The sequence below is a fragment of the Oryctolagus cuniculus genome, chromosome 6 (assembly GCF_964237555.1).
Source record: "Oryctolagus cuniculus chromosome 6, mOryCun1.1, whole genome shotgun sequence".
Classification (NCBI taxonomy): Eukaryota; Metazoa; Chordata; class Mammalia; order Lagomorpha; family Leporidae; genus Oryctolagus; species Oryctolagus cuniculus.
Genome location: NC_091437.1, coordinates 69,913,880 through 69,931,113, shown reverse-complemented (window position 1 = coordinate 69,931,113; position 17,234 = coordinate 69,913,880). Strand labels below are relative to the sequence as shown.

Sequence of the window (17,234 nt, the reverse complement as noted above, 5' to 3'; positions counted from 1 at the left end):
TTTGCCTTCAGGAGTCTGAGTTGCAGAGACTGTGTACAGCCACCTGAGGGAAGCAGCCATCTGTCCTCCCAGACCAGCCTTTGTCCCTTGCCCCACCCCGTGTACCCCAGGACTCTCCCACTTGGTACCCACCACTCAGCCACTGCTCCCTTCTTTCAGGATACCTATCATCCAACCGGCTGGCAAACCTTCCAGAGACCCTGTCAGCACCTGGGTCAGTGCCCAGTATGGCCCTGGACAATGTCTGAGCATCCTGGCTGCCAACCAAAGTCCTTCCCTCCAAACCGGAACTGTGCCCCAGCGGGTGCCTGCTCTCCCCATACCCACCTTCCAAAGTCCAGAGCCACGCCGCCTTCTCCACGGAGCCCCTCTGACAACTGGCGACGGAATCAATCAACAGGAGTCCTGCTGGCAACTGTCCTCCACATGACAAGCACAGGCTAGGCTACCCGATCTTTCGAACCGCAGCTACGGTGATCTAGCCTCAGACGCTAGATGCACTGGGGTGCAGTCGTTGCTGCTCACCCAAGGAGATGATGCCCTGATGCCGGCAGCGCGTGCTCAACCAACACCCTGGGCTGGGTTGAGGTGGCGCTCGTGGAGGGTGGACTGACGAAACTTCCAGGCAGCGGGAGGGGTGCTGGTGTGGGGCAGGAGGGACGATGCTGCGAGTGCAGTCCCAGGCTAGTTGATTGTGGACATTGCTGGGAGGACAGCCGCAGAGCACACTGGGAGATGGAGTTCCCTCGGTCAGGTCGACCAAGGGGCCTTCTGGGGGTTGTAGTGCCTTGTTCAGGCCGCCCTCGGCGTTTACTGGGAGTTGTAGTCCTGTCGGTCGGGCAGCCTACGGAGTCCTCTGGGAGATGGGCTTTTGGTACTCGGCACCTGGCCTGAAGCCCTGAGCAGCTGTGACAGTGTCCCGTGAAGTTGCGGCTTTCCTCAAGCGAAGCCCTTAGGGTGACACTGCGTCTGATTCCTTTTTCCTGCCGGGGAAATTCAGGATCAAGGGAGAGGTTCGCAGACCCCGGTCACGCCGCGCGTCCCAGACAGCCTGCCACAGAGCTGGGGACCTCTGAGGCGATGGTGGGCCTCACAGTTGCTATCTGCTGCTAGGCAGCCCTCCCATTGCTCTGAAAGCTTCCCGTCAGCGCCGCGCCAACAGCTCCCAGCGTGCCCTGCAGTGCCTGCGTGGAGCGGCCGGAATGCGAGGGGCCGGCCGCGCAGCAGGGCCTCCCATTGGCCGCCCGCGCACGGAGCCGCCCCGCTCAAAGCCAGCGCCGACCGATTAGCGATGCGAGCACGAAGTCTGTATTTTAACCGAGACGGTTCCACTGGGATTCCATGCTTCCATTCCTTGGGCAGCAGTGCGGCTCCAGAGCCTGGCAGCGAGCCGGCAGGTAGGCGGCAGCCAGCACAGGGGGAAAGGGGTTCAGGGGTCCTGGCCTCATGAAGTCCCAGCTCACCGCGTCTTGCTGCTGCCCCCTGCCCTCTGCCATTGTCCTGAAGTTTAGGCCTTTGCCAGGCTTGGCCCCATCAAGTCTCTGCTGGGGCTCTGCAGAGGGCAGAAATTCCGGTAGTGCCTCCTGAATGCCTCCCCGGGAGCCCACTCCCCACGATGTCAGTGCGTATTTTCGCTGGGGCACCACGGGCTGGGCGGAGACAGGCTTAGAAACTGGTATGAGGAGAGAGTTGCTGGTCCCTTTAAGCTCCTCCGTCACCCCCTCACCCCCATCCCTCTTAGCAGAGACCCTTGTATGTTGATCTCTTCTCCCTTCCCTAAAGCTCTGTCTTGGCACTAGAGTCCTGTGTGTTCTTCATCTTTGTATCCAAACCTCCCTTACTCCATGTGTATTTGCAACTGCTTCTTTGGACTCCACAGGTCAGTAGAACTCCTGGACTTCTCTATACCATCTGTCTCCGCAGCTTCCCCCATTCTGTCTTGGATTTTTTTGCCCAGTGACCGACAAACTGTGTGTCCTGTTCCAGTTTCAGTCCTCATCCTGTCTGGCTTGCTGCAGATATGGAGCTGAACACCTTCTTTTCAAACGCTTTTTTTCCCCAACCTATTTCTGAGAGCATGAAGGCTGTGGGTAACCTCTTGCTTCCCTCATTGCCTCCCTCTCTGATTCCTTTTGCAGTGTTGTCTTTCAGGAAGCACTTGTATCTTGTCTTTCCTTAGATAACATCTAAAGGGCTCACAAATGCACCTTTCTAGTTGGGAACTCTAATGTGAAACACCTGCTGGCTCACTCCTCCTCGATGCAAGTGTCAGGAGGATTTCACCTTCCCAGGCCCTCCCAGCTCTTCTGGGAGGCTTTCCCAGCCCTCTTCTCTAGCTCATCAATGGCTGCTTCTCCAGGGGGCATCCTTTATGCTCCTTACACTGCCTGTGAGCCATCACCAACTCCAGCTCAGACACCTGAACCTTGACCTCTCCTCTCCAAGATGCTGATTGTCCCCAGGACTGGTACAGTAGCAACACTGCTGGGCCCCTTACTCTCTCCTTCCCCCACACCATAGTCATTTCTTTGGTACCACAGAGCAGCTTGAAAACTGCCTGGAAAACTTGTTATATCTTTGCTCAGGGACCTTTTCTTGCTCCTTCATCAGTGGAAAAACCCCACATGACAAAGGCTGGCTTCCTGGCATTCCCTCCTTCCTTGAGGCCAGGGACTGCTAGAAAGCCACCCTGAGGTCTAGCCTTGCATGTTCTGCAGTGACTGAGTCCCCAAGTTGCTCAGCAGAGACCTAAATCTCCCCACTTCCAGCTCATCACACATGGCCCACTGGCCAAGTCAGGTCCAGCCTCTCCTGCCCTGACTGCTGGAGCCTGTAGAATTCTCCCCTGCCTCCCTTCTCTTCTGTATCCAACTCCTCAAGCCAAGGAGATGGCAGCATCTGGTGGCACTGAGCTCCTTTTGCTGCAGTCCCTCTGCCTTGCTTTTCTTCAAGCCAAAGCCCCCAGCCACCCCTCAAGTACCTGTGTTAGGTGGATCCTTCTGTCACCGGCAATCCTTAAATCAGGAGTGCTCTAGGTCAAAACAGTGATTAACTGTGTGTCCTGTTGATCAGTACAAGGAACTGAAGAATAGGAGTGGAGCCATGATAAAATCTTGTGGGCCTCCCTGGAGGACCTGATACAGGAGCTCCTCCCCACCTACTAAATAATTTTGAATCTAACCGCTTGTTTGCCTTCTTCAAGCTCTTACCCTGGGCTTTGACCCTCCGAAAGCCCTGGTCTGCTCCCTGATCTGAGGGAGAGCAAGCCAGAGCCACTGTCCTGCCTCTCTGTTTCATGGACTCAGCCTCCTCTGCACCTTCATGCCTCAGGCCATCTGCAGGGATCTGTGGGGAGTCCAGAACTTCTGGTTTTCTTGCAGGCCAGAATTTTCCTCTCTTTCCTTAACCCACAACAAGTGACTTCTCAGATACCTCTGCAGATCCACATATGTGGAGGATGAAACTGACGTAAGGGAAGATGTGAGCAACCCAGCACTGGCCACCCAAGAGGCTGTAGTCCATGTGTGCCTGGTCCATGCATACCTGTGCTCCTCCTTTCCCATAGCTCATTATGACATCAGCGTCTCTCCTGACAACTGTGCCTGACTCATACCCAGTGTGTGACCTTGCCTTCACTTAGTTTCTTGCTTGTGATATGGGAAAGTGATAGGACCTGCCATGAGGGGTGTTGCAAAGGCAGGGATGGGGTTATAAAAGCCTAAGAGCACCATCTGAGACACAGTGTGCATCCATGGAATATTAATTCCTTAATTTTTTTATAAACTTCTGCCTAATATTGTTTTGTTTTTGTTTTTGTTTTCTAAAGATGTATTTATTTGAAAGGCAGAGTTACAGAGAAGCAGATGCAGAGAGACAGAGAAAGGTCTTCCATCTGCTGGTTCACTCCCCAGATGGCCACAATGACCGGAGCTGCGCTGATCTGAAGCCAGGAGCTTCCTCCAGGTCTCCTGCACAGGCAGGACTTGGGCCATCTTGTACTGCTTTCCCAGGCTGTAGCAGAGATCTGGATTGGAAGTGGAGCAACCGGGACTCGAACTGGCACCCATATGGGATGCTGGCACTGAGTTGGCAGCTTTAGCCATTAAGCCACCGTACTAATACCCCTAATATTGTTTTAAGATCACCCATCATTTACTCACTTACCTGTTAGGTTTTTGTTAATCATCTTTGTTTTTCTATGCTCCATTGAAGATCATTGTAAATAACCTGCTAATGCATCTTGGTTTCTAGTAATAGTTTTTAAAAAAAGTATTTCTAGGGTCCAGGACCCATTAGAACCCAGCCCTGGGCCTTGTAGTCACAGGGAGACTTGCACTGCAGAGACTTTCCCTGCAGAGAAAGCAGCATGATCAATGATGTGCTGGATCCCATAGGTTTCAGTGGATGAGTCAAGATGGGCACCCATGTTCCTGAATTTGGCTGTAATTGCTTCCCAGAGCCAGCTTCTCTGCCGTATGGAAGCCTCTGTTCCCCAGGTTTCTGCACTGTGATGAGATGAACCAGAATGGTCCTGGACACAATCCTGTCACCCTCCCCTCCACCTGCCCAGGCCCTGGCCTCTACTCTCTGGTTGCTGACAGTAATATACTGTCTCCCTCTTTGGTTGCCCTTGAATCACGACTGATGTCCCTTGTACTGATGTGCTCCAAGGGTATTTCTGTCCAGACTGGACATCTGGCCCATGGTCTTGAGGAGGGCTTCATGATGCACCCTGCAGACACTGTTATAGGTGGTTGTGGTTCCATTCTGGATGGACCATGAGCTTCTGTGTCAGATGCTATGACTATTTGGATCTTGTTTGAGGTGGCAAAAGTGTGGGAGGCACTTGGATTTTCTGCTGGAATCCACAGTGTTTGATGAGAGCCAGGACCCTTGCAGCCAGAATGGAGACTTCCCATGCACATCCCAGATTGTTATATTATTCATTTTCTCTTCTCTTCTCTTCTCTTCTCTTCTCTTCTCTTCTCTTCTCTTCTCTTCTCTTCTCTTCTCTTCTCTTCTCTTCTCTTCTCTTTTCTCTCTCTCTCTCTCTCTCTCTCAAAAATAAGGCAATGAGGGGAGTTACAGTGCAAAGAAACAACTGCTGTTTGAACTCCCTACTGCAGTTCACCCACCGTACCTGAAAGCACCTGGTGCAGCAGAGGCAGACTGAGCTCCTTAGACTCCCCTCTTTTCCTCCACCCTCAGTACATGGTAGAAATATCATTATTTTAGTTTCTTTCTTAGTTATCATTGCAGCTATAAGTTCCTTGAGAGGTATGTATTTAGATACATATTTTGTCCATCAAACAACAGAATCCTTTATTAGGAGGGTATAGGCACTATGAATTGACATCTGCTTCTCAGTGTTCTATCAGACTATGCATTTTTTTTCTTGGAGTTTCTAACTGGCTTTGTCTTTCCCTTCATTGTCTGCTTTGATCACATCCATAATGTCCTGTGCTTCAGGCATCCCATCTTCAAACTCACTGCTACAAACCCTCATTTTTTCTGTTCCCGTTTAGATGACATATCCCTTGATCTGGGGTGGAGCTAGCATCCCTGGAGGTCCCATAACTGGCTTCCTGGGTTGCAGTTCTCATTCTTTCTATTTTGAATCCCTTGTTGAAGAATGTCTTCATTTAACTTTATGAGAAAGAGTGTCCGTGAGATAGATTTTCTGAGTCTTTGAGTGTTCTGTAAGTGTCCTTAATCTGCTTACATGAGGTATTTTTTTCCCTCAGAAATTTGAAGGCATTTTTTTTTGAAAATATTAAGTGTTGTTAAGTCAGATGCTATTCTGATGTTTATTCCTCAGCACACAACTGTTTTACCTTCCTTGGAACTTATTGGCTCTTTTTTTAATTTAAAAAAATAAGAATTTTTTTTTACATTAAAATTTTATTTACTTGTGTGAGAAGCAGAGAGACAGAGAAAGACTGAGAGCTGCCATCTGCTGTTTTACTGCTCAAATGCACGCAATAGCTCTGGGCTGGGGGCCAAAGCTGGAAGCCAAGAACTCAGTCCAAGTCTCCCTTGAAGGTGGCAGAAGCCCAATTACTTGAGCCATCACCTGCTGCTTCCCAGAAGCTGAAGTCAAAAGCTGGAGCTGAATATGGAACCCAGAAACTGATAGGGTATATGGGTATTTTAACTGGTGCCAACTAAATGCCTTTCCCTGGTTCTTTTTTTATTTTGATCAGTTCTGTTTTATCTTGGTGTTCTGAAACTTCACACTGATGGACTTAGGCAGGAGTATTTTTAATTGACCTTGTTGTAAAGCCTTTCTGCTTAAAGAACAAGATCCCCTTTAAGTTTGGGGCATCTTTTGAAAATATTCCCTGTCCTGTGCCCTAACTCCCTGTCAGATGCCCATTTGCCCTTGTATCCTGACTGCAAAATTGTGTAGGCTGTGCTTATGGATTTTTCACACTTCGCGCTTCGAGAGAGAGAAGATATAACATTGCCATACTAGATTTGAACCAGATTACCCACACTAGAATTTAAACTTTATTTCCTCCAGCTCAGTGTCCTTCTAAGTTCTGTGTGAAAGAGGAAATAGCAGAAATCAGAGGCAGAGTCTTATTCCAGCTGATCAGAAAGATGCCTTTAACCTAAGAAAGTCCTGATCAGCTGGTAAGCAGATTGGTCTTTACTCAGGGGGAAAGGAGGGAGGACAGTAGCCTTACCCACAGTCCTTAGTGCCATCTAAGTAGTACTCATTCCACCTCAGAAACCAGTGCCATCTAAAAGTAGTACTCATTCTACCTCCTAGACTGAGGGCAGTAATGAACCTTACCTGTTCAGACCTCTTCTCTCCTAAATGTGTGTACACCAGAACTGATCAAAGTCACAGTAGCTTATCTTTAATAGTGAAAAATATTCTTAGACATTCTCTGAAATATTTTAAGTGGAAAACAAACGGTAGGATAAAGTGAGGTAGTGACAGCTTACTCCTCAGGGAAATCTCTGTGGAGCCTAAAGTAAGAGGTAAAAAGGAACCACGAAGAACCGGTGGCCAGGTTTCCCATGAACTAGCCCCAAGAGGGTACTGAAGTGAGGCGACCATTGTGTTTCAGAGGGCTAAGCTATTGCCTGCGACACTAGCTTTGGCCTGGCCCAGCTTTGGCTGTTGCAGCCCTTTGGGGAGTAAACCAGCAGATGAAAGCTGTCTTTCTCTCCAGATCCCTCTGTCTATCTCTCTACTTTTCAAATAAATAAATCTTTTTTAAAACAATAAAAAGAGGGGCCAGGGCCTACATTAGGCAGGTTAAGCTGCTATCTGCCATACCAGCATCTCATATAGGTGCTGGTTCATGTACTGGCTGCTCTATTTCCTATCTAGCTCCCTGCTAAAGCATCTGGGAAAGTATTGGAAAATGGCACAAGTCTTTGGGTCTCTGTGCCCACATAGGAGACCCGGACAAAGCTAGCTCCTGACTTTGACCTGGCCCAGCCCTGGCCACAGAAGCCATTTAGGGAGTGAGCCAGCAAATAGAAGAGCTCTCTTGCTCTGTTACTCTTCCTTTATTTGTTTGTTTGCTTGTTTTAAAAAATTTATTTATTTGAAAGAGTTACACAGAGAGAGAGGGAGAAGTAGAGCGAGAGAGGCAGGTCTTCCATCTGCTGGTTCACTTCCCATTTGGCCGCAACAGCCAAAGCTGCACCGATCCGAAGCCAGGAGCGAAGAGCTTCTTCTGGGTCTCCCACACAGGTGCAGAGGCCCAAGGACTTGGGCCATCTTCTGCTTTCCCAGGCCATAGCAGAGAGCTGGATCGGAAGTGAAGCAGCTGAGACCCAAACCAGAACCCGTATAGGATGCCAGCACTGCAGAATGCAGCTTTACCGGCTAAGCCACAGCACCACGCCCCCTAAATAAATATTCAAAAATAAATAAATAGAAAGAAGGGACTGAGGTGAGTCACTCATCCTCACAGCCAGCAGGAAGGAGCATATGGCAAACCCAGAGGCCAAGTCTGACACTAACGGCTCTGTGAAGCTCAAAATGAGAAATAAGCATTGGAAGTCAGCAGAATGCAACTTTATGCTGTCTGGAAACCTAACAAGCTGTTTGAGATCCATGGTTGTGACAGTTGCTTCCTCAAAGAGGCTGAGACTCAGGGGCAATGAGCCTAGTTCATGCAGCTCAAGCTGGCTGGGCAAGATGCAACATTTGCTTGCAAACTTTGAGGTCTTATTTGTTGTTCCATACATGGTCCATATTCTTTTCTTTCCACCAAAACAGGTTGTGGAATCTGTTTATCTGCAGGATTCGCTGACCCAGGTAGAGACAGTCACCAGAAAGCACTCATGGAGGAGGGTCCAGCACAAGCTGTGGATGGGTAGAGTTATAGGTGACAGCTGCCTGGTGACACTGCTGTAGTCTCCCAACTTCATCCTCCCCTAGAGGTGAGCCCCAAAAAGATCCATGGGTTCACATGACACTTTCTGTAGGCCACATAGGAATGCAGTGCCTGGTTTATAACACACTCCATCTCAGACCATGCACATTGAATCCTTTCCTTTTGGACTTTTGAAAATTAATAGTACCTCCAACCTGAATCCTCCACAAAGAGAAGACACATGTACCCTGATTATTGGCCAGTGTTCAGGGCTTATCCCTCTCTAAGTTAACACTGCATTCCGTCAGCCTCTTCTTGGGGTGTGTGTATGTGTGTGTTGCCCGAGATAAAGGCTGGCAGAATTTTGAGCAGTATTAACATCCTGATTTTATATTCTAAATCCAAAGACCAAGGCTTCCAAGACCCAGAACAATGGGCCAGGAGATTGCAGACACAGAGAAGGGGTGGAGGAGTATAATACGTGTTTGTGATCCTCTGATGCAGAGGCTGTCACCACTGCCCATCTTATTCCAGCAGACATCTGTTCAATCTAAATTAAAGGCCCCAAAATCAGGTCCCCAAGGCATGAGAGTCTATTCTGGGAGCTAAAGAGCAGGTTGACTCAAGGCAGATGCCTAGTGAGAGCAGAATTACAGGGAATGTGTGAGGGAAGTGGGGGAGGGGAGGGACCTACAAACCACAGGCTCTGCTCACTGAGACAGCCAGATTTTGAGAAGATCCAAACCATACAGATGGACTCAATTTTTTATTCATGGCAGATGCTGCCATAGCCATATGTGTCCCCTACAGCTTGCGTTGGCTGCTCCACATCACTTTCTCAGTCCTTCTCTCTGCCTCCAGTGACTCCTGCCTGCTTTGTTCTGATCTGAGGTCATTGCTTCCTGTTATAAAAACAGTTTCTCTGTGCTGGCATATGGGAACTGCACATGTTACATGGAATGACTGGCAGTTTCTCAGTGTGCCTTTCATGTCCACCATGAAACCACAGCTGTGACAAAGGTCAGGAATGTCCTCCCCCTCCTGTCATCATCTTCCATGACCCTGTCTCCCCCCAGGACTGCAAACCTGCATTAGCTGCATTTTATATGAGTTAATGTAAATGCAATCACTTAGTCTGCACTCAGGAGTTTTTTTATTGCTTAGGTCTGGCTTCTTTCTCTCAGCATAACCACTTCAGGATTCATCCTGTTGCCAACATTTCATTCCTTTTTATTGCTGAACCATATTCTGTGGTGTAAATGAACCAGTTTTATCTATTCTCCTGTGGATGAGCATTTGGGTGTCCTGATTTGGGGCAATAATAGATAAGACTGCTGGGTCATTCCTGTACATGTATAGTCTGCACAACTGGCTTCATTTCTCGTGGTGCATTACTAGGTATGAAATGGCCGGGTCACATATTAGTTTTGTATTGACCTTATTTAGGAAACACTGACTGTTATCCTAAATGGCTGTGCCTGTCCATTCCTGGCTCAGGTCACATTCCATTTGAAAGGCAGAGTGACAGCTAGAGATCTTTTGTCCATTGGTATACTCTCCAAATGTTTGCAATAGTCAGGGGAGGACCAGAACAAAGCCAGGAGCCTAGAATCACATCTGGGTCTCCCAGGTGGGTGACAGGGACTCATCTACTTGGGCCATTACCTGCTATCTCCTCATATGTGCATTAGCAGGAAGCTGGATCAGAAGCAGAGTGGCCAGGACTCAAACCAGCTGCTCCAATATGGGATGCAGGTTTCCCAAGTAGTAATTTAACCTCTGTGTCACACACATACCTGTTTACCTTGTTTAGGAGTCTGACCACTGTCTGAGTGACCTTGACTGTACATTCCTTACTTAAATCACACCGGGATATGTAGATATGTGGTGACCTCGTTTTGGAATCACCTACCATTGTCTCAAGTGCCTGTGGTCATCTGGTCCCTGCTACACCTTCTGCTCCCCTGACTTAGTCCTAATGCCCTCTGGCCTTCCCATATCAAGCCTGTTCCTTCTTCACTACTGCCTCTTTCTTTACATTTGTACTCCCTGACCCTGTCTCCATGAACCTTCTATGATGCCTCTCCAGGGTTGCCCTGTTTGACCCACCATGTGACCCTGTTCAATGTATTATACATTCCTCTCTGAAAATGCTACACATGTGATGGCCTTACAGGAAGAGTTTGTCTGAGTCCAGTATCAAGCGCCTAGAACAGCTCATGTTGTATACATAGGAACCGTGACTGGATGAATCTTGTTAACTAGGGCCCCTTGAAACAGAGCCAATCCTGATGTGTAAAGAACATGCTAGGTGGGTTTGTCACCAGGTGTCCTCTTGAGACACAGCCTGTCTTGACCCCATCCATTTTTTAGACCTGGAGCCTCAACTCCCTTTGCAGCCCTATGGCTTTCCTGGAGCTAACCAGCTAACCAAGTGAGACCTTTGAATACCAACTGCTTTGCTCTTAACTCCTGCTTCATTAGCTCATGGTTGGAGAGGCCCCAGCAGGTGAACAAACCCAGCAAAGATAAACAATGGAAGAGGTGACTTGTGGCTGAGTATTACTGGGCTGGGAGCAGGGCTAGGGATGCTCTGAGGCAGTGTTCCTTCCTGAATCCCAAATATGGGTGCACACAGGACCAGGAAATGCCTCAGGCAGTAAGGCAGGTCTTGGAGCCTGGCAGAGAGCACTTCTGTGTAATGCTGTGTCAATTTCTAGGATCATCAACCTGATGGCTGTGATACCTTCTGGAAAGCCAGGATACTTCTTGAGTTCTCAGGGGCAGCCTGACCTGAGCTGTCCTTCAGGAGCCAGACCAGTGCCAGGAGGAACACGGGTGGGTTGCCTGGTTATTCAGTACAGTAATTCTAACCTTTGTCCTGAATGAAAAATAGAGGTCCCCAGAGTTCCCTGAGGCATTCTACTAAGAAGTCAGGGCTTCTTAGCCCACTGCCATGTTTGAATAGTTTGCTTGCAACTCTTGGTTTTGGAGGAAGTGTTTGAGAAATATGCTTGAGATCAGAAGTCAAGAACAGGTCTGTTCCTCTCAGGCCAAGATAGCTCCAAGGGTTGAGCTCCTGACAAGTTGTGTGTGGTAAAGCCTTTTGGAGAGGGGGGATTTTGCTCTGCTGCCACCTACCCACCTCCCTGCACAAAGTAAGCTCCTCCATCCAGGGAATTTTGTGATGGAGGTGTGGGTAGTATGTGTTTCTGTGTTTGTGGATACTTCTTCCTCAAGCATTGGGAGGCAAACACGGTTAGAAATGGGCCAGGCAGAGTGGAATAAGGAAGATGTTCCTTCAGATTGTGTAATTCATTGTGTTTCTGAAACAAATGTATTCAGTTAAATTTAAGGTTAATCAGAGTACCTAGGTTCAAGTACCAGCTTCACTTCCCATTCCAGTTTCCTTCTAATGCATACCCTAGGAGGCAGCAGATGATGGTTCAGGAACTTGGGTCTCTGCCACCCATGTGAAAGACTCAAATTGAGTTCAAAGATTCTGGCATTGGTTGGCCCAGCTGCAAATATTATAGAAAGTTGGAAAATGAACCAGCAGATGGAATATTTCTCTGTGTCTCTCTCCATCTCTGTCCCTTTCAAATACAAATGAAAATAAATTTTAACAGCGATCACTTTTCAGTTAAGTTTCAACACTTAAGAATAACTGTGTATTAATTACAGTATTCAACCAAAAGTATTAAGTAGAACAAACAAAAAAAAATACTAAGAGGGATAACGTATTAAGTTGTTCATCAACAGTCAGGGCAAGGGCTGATCAAGTCACCGTTTCTCATAGTGTTCATCTCACTTTAACAGGTTTCCTTTTTGGTGCTCAGTTAGTTGTCACCAATCAGGGAGGACATATGATATTTGTTCCTTTGGGACTGGCTTATTTCACTCAGCATAATGTTTTCAAATTCCTAACAGGGGTCATTTTTCAGTTAAAATTTAAATACCTAAGAATAATTGTGTGTTAATTACAGAGTTCCACCAATAGTACTAGAACAAAAAAAAATACTAACATGGATAAAGTATTACATTGTACATCAACCGTCAGGACAAGAGCTGATCAAGCTGAAAAGCCCATGAGAGTATTACAGGAGGCATGGAAAGCCAAAACACTCTGGCCAAAAAAAAAAAAAAAAAAAAACAAAAAACAAAAAACCACCTAAATGAAAGATCTCCGTGAGTGAGATCCCAGTGGAAAGAACAGGTCATCAAAGAGGGAGCTACCTTTCTCTGAAGGGAGGAGAGAACTTCCACTTTGACTACGACCTTGTCTAAATATGATCAGAGTTGATGACCTCAAAAGGTTTCCATAGCCTTGGCAACTCATGACAAGGGCCTAGGGTGATTACTGATGCCATAAACAAGAGTGTCAATTTGTTAAGTCAACAACAGGAGTCACTGTGCACTTACTCCTCAAGTAGGATCTCTGTCCTTAATGTGCTGTACATTGTGATTTAATGCTATAACTAGTACTCAAACAGTATTTTTCACTTTGTGTTTCTATGTGGGTGCAAACTGTTGAAATCTTTACTTAATATATGCTAAACTGATCTTCTGTATATAAAGAGAATTGAAAATGAATCGATGTGAATGGAAGGGGGGAGGGAGAGGGAAAGGAGAGGGTTGTGGGTGGGAGGGAAGTAATGGGGGGGGGAAGCTATTGTAATCCATAAGCTGTACTTTGGAAATTTATATTCATTAAATAAAAGTTTAAAAAAATTTTTAAAAAAGAGAAATTAGTGGAGATTGTTTAAAAAAAGGAAGTTTAGTTTACTTAACTGTATATCCTAATATTTGTCTATATCAAAAAACAGATATCAACACCAGCTCTTCAATTATAGGCTAGCATTTCATTGGTGTGGTGTGCCCTAATAGGTGCATCAGCATGTTGGATAAGTGGATTGTTTCCAATGTATCCCATTTTATAAGCAGCATTAGCATGGGCATCCATGCCCTCTGTCTTTGCCCTTTACCTGGTTATTTCCTCAGGATAAATTCCTGGAAGGTGGATTTCTAAATAAGTTGTGGTAGTGCAGTTGGTTGACTGCATCCTGGGATATCTGTGACTGGTTGTGGGCCCATCTTGAGGGTGGTGGACCGTGGGAAACCCTATGTAAGCTGGGTTTGGAAGTCATCAGCACACCAGGTTGTGGTTCTGCTCTCAGAAGCCGCCAAGTTGCTTGATGAGAAAGATAAAAGGCAATAAGAACTTCCTTCCTATAGGATCTTTGATGTGAGAATGAGGAGCCACAACTGAGAGAACTGGAACTTGGGATCAGGGCAGTAAGAGAAGCTTGACTGCGATTGGAGGAGAACATTGTTGGGTTGGCGGAAGGATGGTGCAGCAAAGAGAACAGGCATCTCAGCGTCCAGGAGGCCAGCTCCCTGCCCTCCATGGCCCAGAATGTCTCTGGCAGTCCTCAGGCCTGCAGCAGGAGTGGGGCACTTACACCAGCCTCCCAGGAGCCCCCATTTGTATATGAATGTTTACTCAGATTTGAAAACTGCAGTAATTGGGTAGTGCAGTTAGAGTACTAGACAGAGTGAATTTCAGGGAGCTCTGACCATTATTGAAGGCCTGGTGTGACCTGAATCTATCAAGAGCCTTCTGTGTGAGCCGAGACAGGATGAAGATCTAGGAGAGTACAATTGATGTTATGAGATCCTACAGAAAAAAGAGAGAAATCCCAATTACCCCAGAATAGTCCCTCCAGGTCCTTCCCTCACTACAGCAGTCCTGCTGCTATTGACTTGTGCTGTTAACACATTGGTCTTCACAGCTGATAATGGACACCTGAGTTATGCAGATGAGCAGCCACACCTGCTGTCCCATTCTATAGAAATCCTGTTCAGACATGCATGGAACTTGACATTGCTTCAAGGATGGTTGACATTTTATAAACAATATATCTGTTGTGTGTGTTTATTGAATCTTAACAGTGTTCCACAAAATGATTTAAAAAATCATTTTACAGATGAGATACCTAAGGTTGAAACAAATTATTATTTTACTCCTTGTCATATTTGGAAGATGGCAAATCATGGATATTTTTTGCCTTGTGATGAGTTCATAAATTTATTGGAAATTTAGTAGGAGATTTATATATGTATTGATTTATATTATATTATTATTTAGTAGGAAATGTATATATTTATTGGAAATTTAGTAGGAGATTTTAGATATGAAATAAATCCCGAGTACAAATTTTAAAACAGTCACTACGAAAGTGAGAACTAGTGTTCTACCAGATAATAACCAGGTAATTTCAGAACACCTCTCATGTGATTTTCTTTATAATGGAGTTACTGTGCTCAGAGTGTGTGTTCCACTGTGACGATGTATGAAAGGCAAGTTCCAAGTCAATAAGAAGGTGTTGTCTGGAATCCCAGACACAGTTCAGATTTCAGGACATAAATAGCACCTTCTCTAGTACTGACATAGCAGTGGAACTAATCTGGGCAAGGGTAGTTCTGGCTAAACCAGATGTCTGATGTTTTAGGAATCAGTGACCTTCGAAGATGTGACTGTAGATGTCACACGGAGTAAGCCCTGCTGCACCTTTCCCAGGAGAAATTGAACTGAAATTTGTTGCTGGGTGATATCAGTCATCTGGATCTGTGGGTGAGCCCCTCAACAGCAATTGATTTATTTACAAAGCAGCTTCTCCATGTTCCCCTTCTTTCTATGTCCTGATTCTTTCCCTCCCTCCCTCCCTGCCTGCCTTCTTTCCTTTCTTCCTTCCTTCCATCCTTTCCTTCTTTCTTAAGATTTATATATTTATTTAAAGGTAGAGTTACAGAGAGGCAGAGAGAGAGAAAGGTCTTTTATCAACTTGTTCACTCCCTAAATTGCCACAACGGTGGAGTGCACTGATCCAAAGCCAGGAGTCAGGAGCTTCTTCTCTGTCTCCCATGCAGATGCAGGGACCCAAGGACTTGGGCCATCTTCTTCTGCTTTCTTAGGCCATAGCAGAGAGCTGGAGTGGAAATGGAGCAACCAGGACTCAAACCAGCGCCCATATGGGATGCTGGCACTGCAGGTGGCAGCTTTTACCCACAACACTACAGTTCTGGTCCCTCTTATTCTTTCATAGCACTTAGATCTACCTCAGTGTGGATTTCATTCTGTTGTTTTGTTTCAATATTTATTTATTTAAAAGAGTGAGGTCTTCTATACATCTACTGGTTCACTTCCCAAATGCCTGCAGGAGACAGGTACTCCATCCAGATCTCCCACATTATTGACAGGAATCCAAGTACTTGGCCATCATCTGCTAGCTCCCAGGCACATTAGTAGGAAACTAAATTAGAAGCGGAGACAGGACTGAATCTCAGGCACTAGAGATATGGGCATCCCAAGCAATACCACAACACCCACTCTCATTCAGCTCCACTAGACTCAGCCTCCCTGACCGTCAGTGTAAATCTTTCTTGCTGTTCTACCCTTTACACTCAGAGCAGTGCCCAATATGCAATGTATATTTGTTAAATGAATAAACAAACTATGGTACTTGTAAGGGTGCTGGTGGATCCTGTGTTTAATGGATCCATCTTGAAAATAATCTTCAGCCCTACTGTGAAACATTTATTTCCACATGTATAGTACCAATAATTCTTGTCTGTCTTTGAACTTGTTATGAGCATCAGCAAATAGAGCTTCTAACACAATTTTTGGGATATTAAATATTCTTTCTGCCCTGTTCAAGGTATTCAGTGTTCTCAACCTTCAGAGAGCTTTTCTCTTGGTGCCTTCAGTGTTCATTTGTTTTTTCCCTCTCCAGACTTGAGAGTTGTGAGCTCTTCCTAGCTCAAAACTCAAAATGGACCTACTGAGATAATTTCTAATCTCTCTTTGATTTCTTCTTCAACAACTTAAAAGTTTTTAATAGTTTTTAGTTTAATAACCCACTTATGTGATTTTTCCTGTTTCTTTCGGGTATTGATTTCTAATTTCATTCCATTGAGGTTGGAAAATATACTTGGTCTGATTTTAGTATTCTTAACATTTGTTGACACTGAACTAACATGTGATCTCATCTGGAGAATGTTCCATAGCACTTGAGAAGCACACATATTCTGTTACCACTAGTTGGAATGTTCTGTGTGTGACTGCTTGGTTCAGCTGGTCTACAGTGGTTAATCAAATATACTGTTTCCGTATTTGATTTAATGTTTGGATCTTGTATCCTTTATTGAAAGTGATATATTGAATTCTGTTATGTTATGGTCAGTGTCTCCTTTCAGGTCTGTCAATATTTGCTTTTTACATTCAGGTCTGTGATATTGGGTCTACATATTTTTTTAACATAAGAAGAGGACACAGGTGAACAACTTAAAGATATCAGAAGCAACACGTAAGCAAAATGAGAAATTCAACAAATAGAGAGCAGTGTTAAGAATGATCAAATTTTAGAGATGGGAAAAATGAATAGTAGAGAATTAAATACAGAGCTTCAGCTCTAGATTCACTATAGCAGAAGGATTTTTGTAGGCAGAAATGGAGTGGGAACTGTATGATTCTAAAGTTCTCTTGTTTTGGCCTAGATCCACATCTTCTACTAAGAACAGCATCTAAGATTCTACTTTAGGAACTACCCCACTCCCATTGTCAGGACAAACATTGAGGACAAACCGGCTCCTGGCTGTAAGGATGAGGTCTTGTTAGATATCTCCCTGTGGAGCTGTTGATACATGTGTACACATTGTGTCAAGGGCCATGCAATACTCTCTGTTTATTCCTGCCCATGTATATTGGACCCAGCTGTTCAGCACAAGGTCCATCTACTTCTACTTAAGTGTATGCGGTCCAGATCCATACATGAGGAAACACCCCTACCACACCCAACCAAGAAGGAAGGGAACCTAGACCATGCCCACACT

At 45.8% G+C, this 17,234-nt stretch overlaps 2 protein-coding genes across 5 annotated transcripts in view; one reads left to right on the top strand and one right to left on the bottom strand.

Moving 5' to 3' along the window:
• The window catches only part of LOC100351380 (zinc finger protein 717), a 69,652-nt gene extending 68,767 nt beyond the window's left edge, over window positions 1-885 (bottom strand). The window contains exon 1 of the mRNA XM_051830198.2: window positions 328-885. The gene's annotated coding sequence lies outside the window, so the exon portion shown is untranslated. The remainder of the gene's footprint in view (window positions 1-327) is intronic.
• A 353-nt stretch (window positions 886-1,238) lies between these two features.
• Window positions 1,239-17,234, top strand: part of LOC138850066 (ral-GDS-related protein-like) — a 111,247-nt gene continuing 95,251 nt past the window's right edge. Inside the window, exons 1-2 of one of the 4 annotated variants that reach the window (XR_011389460.1) lie at window positions 1,271-1,397; window positions 14,855-14,976. The gene's annotated coding sequence lies outside the window, so the exon portion shown is untranslated. Of the gene's footprint in view, window positions 1,398-14,854; window positions 14,977-17,234 lie in introns of all 4 variants that reach the window. The other 3 variants (XR_011389458.1, XR_011389457.1, XR_011389459.1) reach the window with 3 other exon arrangements.